At 45.1% G+C, this 15,370-nt stretch overlaps 1 long non-coding RNA gene and 1 pseudogene across 4 annotated transcripts; one reads left to right on the top strand and one right to left on the bottom strand.

Annotated features, from left to right (window-relative positions):
• LOC138775005 (oocyte zinc finger protein XlCOF29-like) overlaps positions 1–9,962 on the bottom strand; it is a 34,447-nt pseudogene extending 24,485 nt beyond the window's left edge.
• Positions 9,963–10,689: 727 nt separating this feature from the next.
• Positions 10,690–15,242, top strand: LOC138775006 (uncharacterized). Of its 4 annotated transcripts, none has more exons than XR_011360456.1 (4): positions 10,690–10,763; positions 12,715–12,841; positions 15,004–15,083; positions 15,165–15,242. It is a non-coding gene; the product is annotated as an uncharacterized lncRNA (long non-coding RNA). The 4 variants fall into 4 exon arrangements; XR_011360457.1 differs by having other exon boundaries at positions 10,696–10,771; XR_011360459.1 differs by having other exon boundaries at positions 10,749–10,763; positions 12,735–12,841.
• Positions 15,243–15,370: the final 128 nt, after the last annotated feature.

Raw genomic sequence — 15,370 nt, 5'->3', positions numbered from 1 at the left:
GAGACCAAAGTCACATGATCTGTCTTTTCTGTTGCCAGACAAGCTGTAACACCTCATCTACTCATCTCTAACCCTGCCCACTACTGACATCACACCAATTAGTGAGCACCTGGCCAAGGGGCGAGGAAACAACAGAACAGTGACAGCCTCCAGAGCAGTATAGGGGAACCTCTCTAGAGGCTGTCACTTTAATCTATGTAGATAGATAGGTGGTCCAGGGTAAGCCTGACTGTCACTGTCAAGGGTTAATTATTTACCTCAGTTTGGAAGTTAGAGAATGCCAGTAGTGCTAGCACACACTGCTAGTTGGCCAGTAGTGAAGGAGTTAACAGAGCTGTGCTGTGCATGCTGGAAGATGAGGGGCATAAAAGAATTAGGAAGGGAGTCCAGTCAGTACATTGTGAGGTAAAATGAAGCAAGGTCCTGGTGTCTGAGGTAGAAAAAGTGACAGAGACAGATTTATGTAAAAACAGCAGCCAGAGATAATAGCACAGGTGCTGGATTTGCCACAAGGGGAGAGAATTCAGCCCAGTGGGAATCAGATGGATTACAGAATAGGACTGGTGAGACTTAGGTACCTGTAAGTATCTCCACTGTAAGAGGAAGCCAGACTGTGTGGGTGCTGGGAAGCATTTCATCGTTGTCACCACTAATATTTCTTTTAGTTGGAGTTTACTGTATATACCTTAACCCCTTAAAGGGGTAGTCCACCCAAAAATTTTTTCTTTCAAATCAACTGGTGCCATGAAGTGCCAGAGATTTGTAATTCACTTCTATTAAAAAATCTTAAGTCTTCCAGTACTTATCAGCTGCTGTGTGTCCAGCAGGAAGTGGTGTTTTCTTTCCTGTCTGACAAAGTGCTCTCTGTTGCCTCCTTTGTCCATGTCAGGAACTGTCCAGAGCAGTAGCAAATCCCCATAGAAAACCTCTCCTGCTCTCCAGACTAGAAATAATACAACTTCCTGTTGGGCATACAGCAGCTGATAAGTACTGGAAGGCTTGAGATTTTTAATAGAAGTAAATTACAAATCTCTGGCACTTCATGGCAGCAGTTGATTTAACCCTTAGGGGACACAGCCAGTTTTCATTTTTGCGTTTTCGTTTTTCCCTCCTCGTGTATATAAGGCCATAGCGCCTGCATTTTTCCACCTAGAGACCCAAATGAGCCCTTATTTTTTGCGCAACTAATTGTACTTTGCTAAGGCAGATGTAATTTTTGCCTAAAATGTGCCGGGAAACCAGAAAAAAATTATATGTGTGGTGAAATTGAAAAAAAAAACGCATTTCTTTTATTTGGGGGAAATGTGTTTTTACGCCATTCGCCCTGGGGTAAAACTGACTTGTTATGCATGTTCCTCAAGTCGTTACGATTAAAACGATATGTAACATGTATAACTTATATTGTATCTGATGGCCTGTATAAAATTCAAACCGTTGTTAACCAATATACGTTCCTTAAAATCGCTCCATTCCCAGGCTTATAGCGCTTTTATCCTTTGGTCTATGGGTCTGTGTGAGGTGTCATTTTTTGCGCCATGATGTGATCTTTCTATCGGTACCTTGATTGCGCATATATGACTTTTTGATCGCTTTTTATTACAATTATTCTGGATTTGATGCGACCAAAAATGCGCAATTTTGCACTTTGGGATTTTTTTGTGCTGACGCCGTTTACCGTGTGAGATCAGGAATGTGATTAATTAATAGTTCGGGCGATTACGCGGCGATAGCAAACATGTTTGTTTATTAATTTATTTATTTATTTTTATTTATAAAATGGGGAAAGGGGGGTGATTCAGACTTTTATTAGGGGAGGGGGTTTTGTGTTATTAAAAATACTTTTTTCTTTTACTTTAGACATATACTAGAAGCCCCCCTGGGGGGCTTCTAGTATATGCACTCTGATCTCTCATAGAGATCCATGCAGTATAGTTATACTGCATGAATCCATGAGATCGGTGTTCTATTACTTTTGGCTGCTGCAGCCAAAAGCAATAGAATGCCGAGCCGGGATCAGCGCCATTACGGAGCAGACCCCGGCCCGGTATGGATGCAGGGATCGCCCCCCCGCAATCGCGCCGCAGGGGGGCGATCCCCCCACTAGACCACCAGGGATGCATATCAGGAAGTATTTAGAAGCAGCTGTCAACTTTGACAGCTGCTTCTAAGTACTTAATTAGCGGGCACGGCGATCGGACCGTGCCCGCTAATAGCCGCGAGCCCGGGCTACACGCGGCACCCGGGATCGCGGCAGTTCAGAGGGTGGTCGCCGCGCGACCCCCCTCTGAGCTCCCATAGCGGCACGAGGACGTTCAATAACGTCCTGGTGCAGCTATGGGTTAAAAGAAAAAAAATTTGGGTGAACTACCCCTTTAAGGAAGCATGACGAGTGTACCCGTCATGCGGCCGTAAGGGGTAAACAGAGAGTGCTACCGGCGTGAGCCCTCTCTGCAGCCCGCGCTCCCCGGTTGCTATGTGCAGCCAGGGACCGCAGGTATTAGCCGCTGCGGACGGCTGATTAACTATTCAAATGCAGCGGTCAAAGCTGACAGCTGCATTTGGATAGTATATGTGGCCCCTGTCCCTGGTGTCTAGTAAGGGATCACCCCCACCCCCCGTGATGCGATTGCGGAGGGGAGATCCGTTGTAATGAGCCGGCCGGGGCTCAGCGTCGAAATGGCGCTGATCCCGGCTCGGCAATCTATTTAGATGGTCTGCAGCAGACCATTATAATAGAGCACTGATCTGATGGATCATTGCTCTATTATATACACAGCATTGATCTCAATGGGAGATCAGTGCTGTGTGTATAGAAGTCCCCCAGGGGGCTTCTAATTACTGTTAGTGAAAATAAAATAAAGTGTTTTTATTAATAAAATAAAAAAACCTCCCCTAATAAAAGTTTGAATCACCTCCCTTTTCCCATTTTATAAATAAAAATAAATAAATAAATAAACATGTTTGTTATCACCACGTGCTTAATCGCTCAATCTATTAATTTGTCCCACTTATGATCTTGTATGGTAAACGGCGTAAGCGCAAAGAAATCCCAAAGTGCAAAATTGCACATTTTTGGTTGCATCAAATCCAGAAAAAATTGTAATAAAAAGCGATCAAAAAGTCGCATATGTGCAATCAAGGTACAGATTAAAAGAACACATCATGGGGCAAAAAATGACACCTCACACAGCCCCATAGACTAAAGGATAAAAGCGCTATAAGCCTGCGAATAGAGCGATTTTAAGGAACATATATTTGTTAACAATGGTTTGAATTTTTTACAAGCCATCAAATAAAATAAAAGTTATACATTAGATATTGTTGTAATCGTACCGACTTGAGGAACATATATAACATATCAGTTTTTCCATAGGACACACGGCGTAAAAACGAAGCCCCCCCCCAAAGAAAAAGAATTGAGTTTTTTTAAATTTCACAGCGCAAAACTTTTTTTTTCTTGTTTCGCAGCATATTTTATGGAAAAAATTCAGCCTGTCATTGTAAAGTACAATTAGTGACGCAAAAATAAGGGCTGTAGGTGTAAAAATGCAAGTGCTATGGCCTTTTAGGCACAAGGAGGAAAAAAACTAAAACGCAAAAACAAAAATTAGCCCGGTCCTTAATGGGGTTAATAAATCCTGTTAGACTGCACTATAATGGAGCCTGTTTAACTTCATGACGTGTGCTATATAGAGGATAAACTTAAAGTGTTACTGTCGTTATAACTTTAAAAATTTAAATCAACAGTAGATGTGATATAGTTTGTACTTTATATGCATTATTATTTTTTTTAGTCATCATGGAAAACACGGCACTTCCTGTTTTCTGACTCTTTTTTTTCTCCATCAAAAAACAGGAAACAGTCACAAAACAGTACGTCCTGTGCATCCCAGGCCATCTGAACGTTCTCAGCGAAAATGCAGTCATACGATTGATGGACACAGTGAGCCGGGACACTCCACTGGCCGGAATTCCTGTGTTTAGTCTCTTTTTTTTTTTCAACCAGCACAAGTGAGACAATCTGCCTTCCAGAGACTGGACCTGGATTTCTGGTAAGTTCAGCTTTGTTTTACAGCATGATAACAACAAAAAAAAAGAATGAATGTATATTGCAAACTTGCTTTATATCCCATTTACTGTTGATTTAGAAGTTATAACGACAGTGACACTTTAACCCCTTAAGGACCGGGCCTGAAATGGCCTTAAGGACCGGAGCAAATTTTATGAATATGACCTGTGTCACTTTATTCATTAATAACTTCCCCTGAGTACGAAAATACCCCACATGTGGATATAATGTGCCATATGGGCAGAGGGCAAGCCACCAAAGGGACAGAGCGCCATTTAGAGGCTGGAATGGAGGATCGAGGCCATGTCGCAATTACAAAGCTCCTGTGCTGCCAGGACAGTAGAAACCCCCACAAGTGACCCCATTCTGGAAATTACACACCCCATAAGGAATCTAACAAGGGGTGCAGTGAGCATATGGACCCCACTGGTAACAGGCACATATGTAGAATATGTGGTGTGAAAATAAAAAATACAATTTTTTTCATTTTCACGTCCCAAATGTGGGCTGTCACCAGGGGACCATATCCCCGCTGCCCCCCTTGTTAGATTACTTATGGGTGTAGTTTCCAGAATGGGGTCACTTGTGGGGGTTTTCTACTGTCCTGGCCGCACAGAGGCTTTGTAATTGCATCATGGCAAGCCTCTAATTGGAATGGCGGCCATACCTTAGCTGGGGAAAAAGGGACAATTTTAATTTATTTGGGGTAATATGGCAATTATTAGTTTATAAGGTTGAAAATGACAGGTGTCCATCAAATTCAACCTGTGTTGATCCAGAGGAAGGCAAAAAACCCTTGTGAGGCAAACGACAGGAGCCTCATCACAGGGAAAAATTCCTTCCCGACTCCATAATGGCGATCAGAATAATCCCCGGATCAAAGTGACCCCTGAAATAGGAATAAGGGACAGAATTTAGATAATGTAGAACTCCAATGACGTGTAGTACGCCTTGAAGCAATCCAGTATGCATAAGGCCGGGGGGATCAGGAAGGACACCATTTTCCAGTGTGACACCTGTCCTGTGTGACCCCTGTTACGCCACACTCTACACTTCTTCTGGGGTCTCCTATTTTCCAGTGTGGGGGACGTCGCCTGGAAAATGTTGCCCGGGGGCGATACGGGGTCCTTCATATCCAGAAGCACTGGGTCAGCTCCATGGCTGCTAAATATTAGGGCTTTATTACTGCTTCTGATATTTTCGGATTGTGCGCAAGCTACAGTAGCTCGGGCAGCAAGGGACCCGGAAGAGGGGGTGCTGGTATAAAAGTTATCCCCGTACAGGGTGGTGACCTTTATCCAGCAGTGGGAAGATCAGTTCCCAAATGATCTCCCCACTAACTCGAGGATGGGGCAGGGATTCTGGTGTCCCTTCCTTCATACACTCTAAGGGTACGTGAACACTGCAGAATGGCGAAGGATAACCCTTTGTGCATTCCGCAGCTGGCACCCGCCCGCGACTGATGGAGGCGCGCGTCTCCGCTCGAGTCACACTCCATTCTATGCACGGGGTGGATTCCGCCCTCTGTCCAAAGAATGAACGTGTTCATTCTTTGGACGGACGATGGAATCCGCACATGCATAGAATGGAGTCTATGACATAGGCGGAGACGCGCGCCTGCATCAGTCCGCCGGCGGGTGCCAGCTGCGGAAAGCACAAAGGGTTATCCTTCGCTATTCCGCATTGTGCACTTACCCTAAATCTGTAAGTGTACCCTGAGGTACTCTCACAGAGTTTGCAGAATTTGGCGCCATACCGTGATCTCTTATTGGGACGGTACTGGCAGAAAAGACATGTCTGGGAGGCAACATACGCTACGCTACCCCAGATACGTCATTGGATGATGAGGATGAATGGAGGAAAAAAGGATCCCCCCCATTCATCCTCACTGGCTCTTTCGGTGTCGGAGGCAATAATAGCGTATGCGTCCGCCACCGAAAACACCCTGGGGGCTATCTTTATACGGGGACAGTATATGGGGTATGTAAATGTGTACTGGTGTAGTGTAAAACTTTATTTCGTGTAGTGTAATGTAGTGTTTTTACGTTTTTTTATTTAACAGTAAGAAAAAAAACCTACCGCCAACAAAGGAGTTGCTAATAAATACCGTACATAAGTGTGCGGCACTTATCAGCAGAAAGTGGCGGTAGGATATAGGGGGGAAAAAAAGCAACCTACGCCAAAAAGGAGGAGTTGCTGATCAGCGGCGCACTTTCGTGCGATGCTGATCAGCACTCAGCGGCGGTAGGGTGCGGAAAAAAAAAAAAAAAAAAAGCTGTCTTCAACCCTATAGTTACTGATAAGTGTATTATTAGCCACTAGGGGGCAGTAGAAGGCAAAAATCCGAAGACAAACAACGGGAGCCGGAAAAAAGCCGAAGTTGAAGCGCCGGAAAAACCCGAAGATGAAGCGCCAGAAAAAGTTGTACACAGCCACCCGGAAGAAGACGACCGTGGGACCCGGAAGACACCGATCCGGACGTTGGGATCAGGTGAGTATGGGCTAATACCTGCTCTGAACACCTTAGCTACATAGCTGAGGTGATCAGAGCAGTATCTTTAGCACTTTTTAAGACTATATATCGCCGTGATCGCCGGCCGATCACGGCGATTGGTACGTGGCACCGTGGCCACCATTACTTTTAACAGTAATGGCGGTCGGTGCTGTCTCGGACAGCACCGACCGCCCTTGCTTACCGGGTCATCGGGTTACAGATGACCCGGAAAGCTGTAGATTACTGTTTATTGGCTGATCCGAACTGATCAGCCAATAGCAGTGATCGTCGGCACGGGGGGGGGTGGGGGGGGGGGAGTTAACCACCCCCCGTGCCGACAGAGAGAGATGGCCTGCTATGTATTATAGGAGCCGGCGTACCGGTACGTCATGGGTCCTTAAGTGACAGGGATCCATTACGTACCGGTATGTCATAGGTCCTTAAGAGGTTAAGGACCTGACCCAAGGCACCTCCCCAATTCCTCAGAATCTCAAAGAAATCACAATATTCCACATGGCCATACCATGAAGAGTGGCTGTGGATAACAGATAACTAGTTTGTTTACAGTGTAAAACAGAAGCAGATTGAGCCAACGATGGGCAGGTACTTGGCAGTTGGCTCTGAGGTGCAATGCATGCTGGGAAATGCTAGACAGACGATGGCTCAAAATACTCCAGATGACTTGTTGAGTAAGACCAGCTAGGTTTGGGAAACATTTAATTTTTAGCTCTATAGTGGAATACCCCACTATAGAGAGAGACTCCCAGAAAAGGGAAGATCTCTGTCAAATCTACCCAGGCACTCCACAGTCCGCTTTCCCAATTCCTGGGTTTCTATCCACAGCTAAGTGGTAACAAAAATACAACAGAACAAAAAGGAGAGGAGTGAAATCAGTTTGGATGGCTAGCTGAAAGTACTTAAAGGACAAGTGCCATGAAAAACTTTTTCCCAGTAATTGAAGCACATTGCAAAGTTATATAACTCTGTAATATGCTTCAATCACCTATCTGCCTCCCTTCCCTGTCTTTTCCCCCCTCCACCCCCACCAGGAAGTGTCCTAACTCACACAGACCTAATGACTGTCGTCACCGAGCTCTTCTCTCAGCTCCTTCTCCTGTTACACTAGCCTCCCCCTCCCCTGCCATTGTCAGGTGACAGCTTGCTCAGCTCCCATTGGCTGAACAACTGCAAGCCATCACTTGTCCACATCTCACTTGCTTATCTTCCCTCCGACTGACTCCGGCACATAGGCAGCTCCCCCCTCCCCTCATACCCTCTCTCCTGCTGCCCTGGACTCACAGTGAAGGAGTCATGTCACTAGAGAAGATAAGCCTGAACAGCAGAGTCCCCTGACAAGGAGGGGAGGGGGAGGCTGGTGTAACAGGACCTAGAGCAGCCCTCCTGCTGATGACTCATCCTCACAAGAAGGAGCTGCCTGGTGACGGTGACGACAGTAATCAGGTCTGTGTGAGTCAGGACACTTCCTGGTGGGGGGTGGAGGGGGGAAAAGACAGGGAAGGGAGGCAGATAGGTGATTGAAGCATATTGACAGAGTTATATAACTTTGTAATGTGCTTCAATTACTGGGAAAAAAGTTTTTCATGGCACTTGTCCTTTAATGTGAGGAATAAAGGGCCCATTCTACAGAGCAGCTGCCACTGATCCATCCAGGGTGCTTGCTGTCTAATGCTGTGTTTACACGGAACGAAAATTCGTCCAATCGATCGTTAACGATTTTGAAGCAACAATTTTGGTTTTTATAACGAGGCAGTGTTTTAGATGAATAAATAGATGAAAATTGTTATAAAATTTATAAGAAGAGTAGTTATTGCGATCATTTTTAAGATCGCTTAAGCCCAACTTTCACATAGGGTGAATCTTTGAAAGACTGTTTACACTGAAGCGATCTGCTATTTTTTAGCAAACGACTATTTGAGAACATGTTCAAAAGATCAAAATGACGATTTTTTGCTCGTCGCTTGATCGTTTGTTGTGTTAACACGGAGTAGTTATTGCTAAAAAATTCAGACGATAATCATTCCTTGTAAACGCAGCATAACTTGATATATTTATCATGTGTATTTAAAGTGACTGTATCACCAGGCCCAGGCTGATGCACTGGAGGCGGCCCGACCAGTACCCCCAGTGGGAAGAAACCCCAGCCCCTCTATAATAGGGTTCCATTAATTCTAATGAAGTCACGTCATGGAGGGGCTGGGGTTTCTTCCCATTGGGGGTGGGTCGGCCCTGGTGGTACAGTCACTTTAAAAGTGTCAGGGAGTTCTCTGATGTCCCTTCCTAAAAGTACTTCAGCTAGTTTTTCAGCTGTAGGCTGGGACAGGGTCAAGCTTCAATGACATGGCCAGAACACCCCTTGTGGCTATCATGGCATGAAACAGCTTCTGCACAGAAAAAAAGTGCATTGTAGGAGGGCGAATAGTCACTATATATGTCAAATGGTAGAGCCTAAAAGACCAGATACATCCCCTCCAGTCCTAAACACAAAATATACAATATATTGCAAAATAATTCAGAACTGACTGCATTTACATGTTCTGTATTCTGTCCATGAAACACGGACGGTGAATGCCTCCCCTAGACCGTTTCCCTGCACGCAGGTGTGGCTCAGTTGATTACAGTGCTGATCCCAGCAGTGTTTCCTGATCCAGGCATGATATTGATACATCATGCTATGCAGGGAAACAGTCCAGGACAGGCATTCACCTCTGTGTCGTTCCCAAAAAAAGTGAGCCTTTCCAAGCAGATCCTTAAAGGGGTAGTTCAACAGAAAAAAAAAATTCTTTCAAATCAACTGTAATCAGATTTGTAATTTACGCTGTAATATTCTAATACTTCTCATCTGCTGTATGTCCTGGGAAGTTGTGTATTCTGTCCAGTTTGACACAGTGCTCTCTGCTGCCACCTCTGTCCCTGACAGGAACTGCCCAGAGCAGGCAGCAATAATCCCATGGAAAATCCCTCCTGCTCTCCAGACTGGAAAGAATAGCACATCCAGCAGATGATAAGTACTGGAAGACTTTAGATTTTTTTTTTTTTTTATTACAAATCTGTGGCACTTTCTGGCACCAGTTGATCTAAAAGAAAAAAATAATTAGCTGAACTACCCCTTTAATATTTTGCATTGTACAGAACTAACGCCATCACATACGCCCTTCAGTGGGCCCCTTCCGGAGGGGACAATAACAATTACTCATCCTCTATGACAGGTCTTTTTAATCTGTCACCCAAGGGCACAGACAGACCAGACTACAAGTCCCAGCATGCCGTGCTCAGTTCCAGCGTCCCATTGTTCATGCACACAACAACATAACGTACTATGGGGTGTTTATCCGCAGCCCTCACCTGTACAATGGTGATATACCACTAGCGAAGGGAATTATAGCTGGGTAACCCCACACACACGCCTCTCCACAGGCCGGAAGTAGCCTCCTTTGTATATCATACACTTCCGGTTTTGCGTTCCAAAGCTTCTCACCTTTCTCAGCTCGCATTTCCGGTAAGAGTCTGTGATCATGTAACAGCAGGATGTAACAGCATGTAACCCTGCAGTTCCTGCAATGACCACACGATGGCAACAGTCTTATTCACCACGCGGGAGAGGAGGACGATGTACGTTGGATAGGGATTAGGGGGCAGTGCAGTAGTTATATACTATGTATATATATATATATATATATATATATATATATATATATATATATATAGTAGTATATATATATATATATAAATACTGCACTGCCCCCAATTTCCCAGTTCATGCACATCGTCTCCCTCTCGTTTACATATAATGGCGTATCTTTTGGGATTTGTGAAAATGTTTTGGACACTGTGCTGCCGCATTATTGGCTGTCTCTATGACCCTATAGAGGCACAGCATGGGGGTCTATACCTGGCACTCATCACATAATACAGGGGGTGACAGTGGCTGCCCTCTTCTGTGGCCATGTATTGATATGCAGGGGAAGGTTTGTACAAACATTTGGTTCCACCTATTTTGAAGGGGAAGTGACGTCCACGTGCTTCCCTCAGAACATCTATCTACAATGTTCTGGAATCTGCCCCGAAGAAAAGATGGCCTCCTCCGCTAGTGACGTCATGTCGGCGCCAGTAAGTCTCCAGCAGTGACTGTAGCCTCGGTGCCGGAAGAGGAGGAGCTTGTCTAGGGGGCCGCTGCTGAAGGTGACACTGTAAATAGATGATAAGTTATCGGGGTGTCATCGGGGTGGCTGGGGTTATTGGTGCGGGACTCGCAGGGATCGGGAACATGTTGTCTTCTTGGGTTATTTGTGCTTCCCTGATCCTGGCCTGGTGCTCAGCTGCTGGGATGTGACGTGTGTGTGTGTGTGTGTGATCCCTGGACACTATAGCAGTGTATGCTTTGTACGGGCTCCTTATATGAAGTACATATGCAGCACATCCAGCAGCTAGACAGGCTGGGAGGGAACCAGTCAGCTCCTGCTAGATTGTCCTGGGTATCTGGAGCCATGCTGACTGGTATCTGAGCTGCTGGGAGCCATGCAGTGACATGGCAGGAGACACTCCATGCCTACCCCAAAGCTTACCTACTGGACCTAACCCAGGGATGGGGAACCCTCCAGCTGTTGTAAAATTACAATTCCCTTTGGCTGCCCAGGCATAATAAGAATGGTAGTTTTGCAACAGCTGGAGGGCCAAAGGTTTCCCATCCCTGTCCTAAGCTATGGCTTAGAGGGTAAGACTCTTAAAGGGGTTGTCCAAAAATCTTTTTCTTTCAAATCAACTGGTGTCAGAAAGTTAAACAGACATGTAACATACTTCTATTTAAAAATCTCAAGTCTTCCCATACTTATTAGCTACTAGATGTCCTGCAGGAAATGTTTTATTTTCAGCCTGGCACAGTGCTCTCTGCTGCCACCTCTGGCCGGGACAGGAACTGTCAAGAGCAAGAAAGGTTTTGTATGGGAAACTGCTCTGGACAGTTCCTGTCCGGCCAGAGATGTAAGCAGAGAGCACTGTGTCAGACTGAAAATAAAACATTTCCTGCAGGACATACAGCAGCTGATAAGTACAGCAAGAGATTTTTAAATACAAGTAAGTTACAAGTCTATATGACTTTCTGACACCAGTTGATTTGAAAGAAAAAGATTTTGCTGGACAACCCCTTTAAAGTGACTGTACCCCCAGGCTGAAGCACTGGAGGCAGGCCAACCCACCCTTAGTGGGAGGAAACCCTAGGTCCTCTATGATAGGGCTGGGGTTTCTTCCCACTGGGGGTGGGTCGGCCCACCTCCAGTGCTTCAGCCTGGGCTTGGTGGTACAGTGATTTTAAAGGGGTAGTGCGGCAGTAAAGAATTATTCACAGAATAACACACATTACAAAAGTTAACAACCCACCACCCCACCCGTGTACCCGGAAGTGTTGGTGCGCTATACATACCTGTCACGTGCCGACTCGTCTCCGATCTTCAGTCAGTGAAGTCATCTTCGGAAGGCCGGGCCGAATCCCTCCGACCGCCCTGAGTGCCGGCCGCCCTCTGCCCCGGAATCGGCTGCTCAGCTGCGATTGGCTGAGCCAAACTGTGCTCAGCCAATCGCGGCTGAGCAGCCGATGACGTGGCAAAGGGCGGCCGGCACTCAGGACGGTCGGAGGGATTCGGCCTGGCCGTCCAAAGATGGCTTCATTGACTGAAGATCGGAGACGAGTCGGCACGTGACAGGTGGAGCGGGCGGATCCAGGGGAAGACCGCCTGGAAACTGGGATACAGCCATAGCCATAGGCTGTATCCCAGTTTTCCTGGCGTTACTCCCGCTGTATCCGCCTGCTCCACGGAGCAGGCAGACAGCGGGAATCTGCTGCCGAGCGTTCGGGTTCATGCGAACCCGAACCTCGGCAGGTTCGGACCATCCCTATTCAGCTGTTTTTCTTCTTTTTTTTGCCACTGGAGCATCAGTCCGCCCTTTCACATCAGTGGCATGCGGTGCTCTGCAGGTTCTGTGGTGTTTATTCACCATAATGCCATTGTCCACTCACCACAGCACGTAAACTGTTCACAAACTGCGAAGAACCACGATTGTACCTCAAGGTGTATGTAATCATTTTTATTAGGGGGATCCACATTTATTGTATTTTTTTCTGGCTTGGTTCTTACAGTGCCATCTCTCTCCTAGTAGTCTGCCAGGATGATGCTGTCTCTTCGACACGTCCTGCGCTCAACCCTTCCCTCCCTGCACCCGCCGTTTCCTTAGTCAGATTTAACTCTACAGCAGCACCTCAACAGGTAAGCTCTAGACTAATCAATAGCCAGTTACATCACAGGAAGAGTTGTATTGTAAGCTTGACTTGCTGCTGTAGTGATTTTAGAGACTGTAAGATGCTGTATTAGAACAATTAATAAAATCCCTGTTACTTGCTGTGGACTACTGAGAGAGTTCACATTAAGTAGTCTGTGCTGCTTCTCCGGCCAATCTCCAGATCTCTGCCAATACATGACAGGTGGGGCTTTAGAAGCAGCAATATTACAGCAGCAGCAAAGAGAACTAATGTAGCATCTTTCTGAGGGTCCCTGTCACCAGATTTCATGCCTTCAGTTAGGTCAGCTTTAATATGGCTATAGACTCCCTTTAAGGGTACATACAAGCTTTATTTTAATTTTGCTTGAACCACCTACTGTAAAGCCAATGATAGGAATGCATTTCTTGTCAGCCTATACGACTATGTACCATTGCTTAGTTACGTGGGCTGAGAACGCTGATGTCAACTAGGGGGCTGGCTTTAGTGTAGAAACGTCATCAGGCCAAGCTGTGCCTGAGCTTTGATGTATATTCGCCAGTGAGAGGGAGCTGACCTAGCTCGTACTGCAGTAAAGTCAAAGAAAGTAAATGCCAAACCTCCAGTGAGGTTGTGGACACACATGCCCTGTACAAGACTTGCACAACATTCAATCAAACAATTACAATAACCTGCCCTTATTATACTTTAGAATTTTGGGTTTCCAGAATATTATGCGTAAGGAGAAGGTCAGCTCAAGTAAGTTTGGAGCACGTGGAAGGAGGAGGCTGGGCCATTCACCAGCTACTGAATCAGATAAGGAAGGAAGGTCCCACAGCCCCAAATAAAACTTCAGAAATGTATTGTTTGTCCATAAAAATACATTACAAAGATTAAAATGCATTATATCGCGTTTTGGGATGAACTACCCTAGCCATGACTAGGGGAGTTGATCCCGAAACGCGTCTGAGTGCCTTTTATTTTTTGTAATGTATTTTTATGGACAAGCAATACATTTCTGAAGTTTTATCTGCAACTGTGGGACCTTCTTTCCTTATGTGTTTTCAGAATACCCCTTTGAATATTAGATAAAAGTGTCTGTCTTTTGGACTACTATTGACAGATGTCAAAATTTCCCGTAGACTTGTATGGGGAATATTGACGGACTGCGTTGCTGTGATCTTTCCCAGTCTAGTTCTTCTTATCAGAGAGGGTGTGAGCAGTAAGACCTGCTTTGGTCAATAATTTTTTACATGTCTTGTGACATGTCAAAAGTAGTTTTGTGATAAGTAAGCTTTAACCTAATTTGAATATGGGTATGAACGCCATCTTAACTTGCCAATTTGTCTGTTTAACCCCTTCAGGACCAAGGATGTCACTTATTTAATTTTTTTACGTCCTTTCATCCCTAAAGGGGTACAGAGAGGGCTCACAAGGTGACTTCACTCTATATGGTGCTGCTGTTCATAGTCATCACAAACTGATCGTCTGTGGCAATTTACATGACAGACGCAATTAAATAGCCTGTAAATTGCTTCATTGGTGGTCTGGTGGCAGTATTGGCTCCATGCGATAAGATTGCGTGAATCTCTGATCCATCATACTTAATTGGGCCTCAGCGATGTCCCTGCTCGGCAATCTCTAGAGACTGCCTTCAACAGCCCCTAGTAATCAAGCTCTGATCACATAGATCAGTGCAGTACATATGTAATCCATTGATCCTTATGAGCTATTCTTGATCTCTCATGTAAGTGGCGTAAGCACAAAAACCTGAATAAAAAGTCATCAAAGGACGACAACCCCCCCCCCCCCCCCCCATTATTACTATTAATATTATTTTTTTATTTCACTGCTCAAATAATTTCTTTTCATTTTTGCTGCATATTTTTTGGAAGACATAAGTATGTCATTGCAAATTACAGTTGGTGTTGCAGAGCATACGATCTTATATGGGTCTTTAAGTGCTGTGACCGTTTAAATATGCAGAGGAGAAATAAAAAAAATGGCATTTTATTTTCCTCTGTGTATATAATGAAGGGAAATTTAATAAACTTGCTTTCTCCTCATCACCAGCTATAATTCCTCCCTCTTAAAAAGGCAGGCGCTTTCAATTTTAACCTATTTACTATTTATAAAATTGTAGAACAATTTTGTTGTGTTTTTTTTTATCAGGCACCAAAAAAGACAAAGTTTGGCCCCCTGAGTGATGAAGATCGAATTTTCACCAATCTTTATGGTCGTCATGACTGGAAGTAAGCCTGTACATTTTTGTATTCAGCTTTGTCGCCATACTGGTTTATAATCACCACAAACCTTCTTTCCTCTTCGTGCAGGTTGAAGGGAGCTCTGAGCCGTGGCGACTGGTATAAGACCAAGGAAATTCTTTTAAAGGAGTCGATTGGATATTGGGGGAGATCAAGCTTCAGGGCTGCGTGGAAGAGGAGGTGCTGTTTCCCAACAGGCTTAAAATGGAGTTTTATGAATAAGCCAAGTGATGGACGGTGAGCTTCAGTTCAACCCAGTGATAAATTTCAGAACA

The sequence above is a fragment of the Dendropsophus ebraccatus genome, unplaced genomic scaffold (assembly GCF_027789765.1).
Source record: "Dendropsophus ebraccatus isolate aDenEbr1 unplaced genomic scaffold, aDenEbr1.pat pat_scaffold_1234_ctg1, whole genome shotgun sequence".
In the NCBI taxonomy this organism is placed as follows: domain Eukaryota; kingdom Metazoa; phylum Chordata; class Amphibia; order Anura; family Hylidae; genus Dendropsophus; species Dendropsophus ebraccatus.
This window is presented reverse-complemented; position numbering and strand designations above follow the sequence as displayed.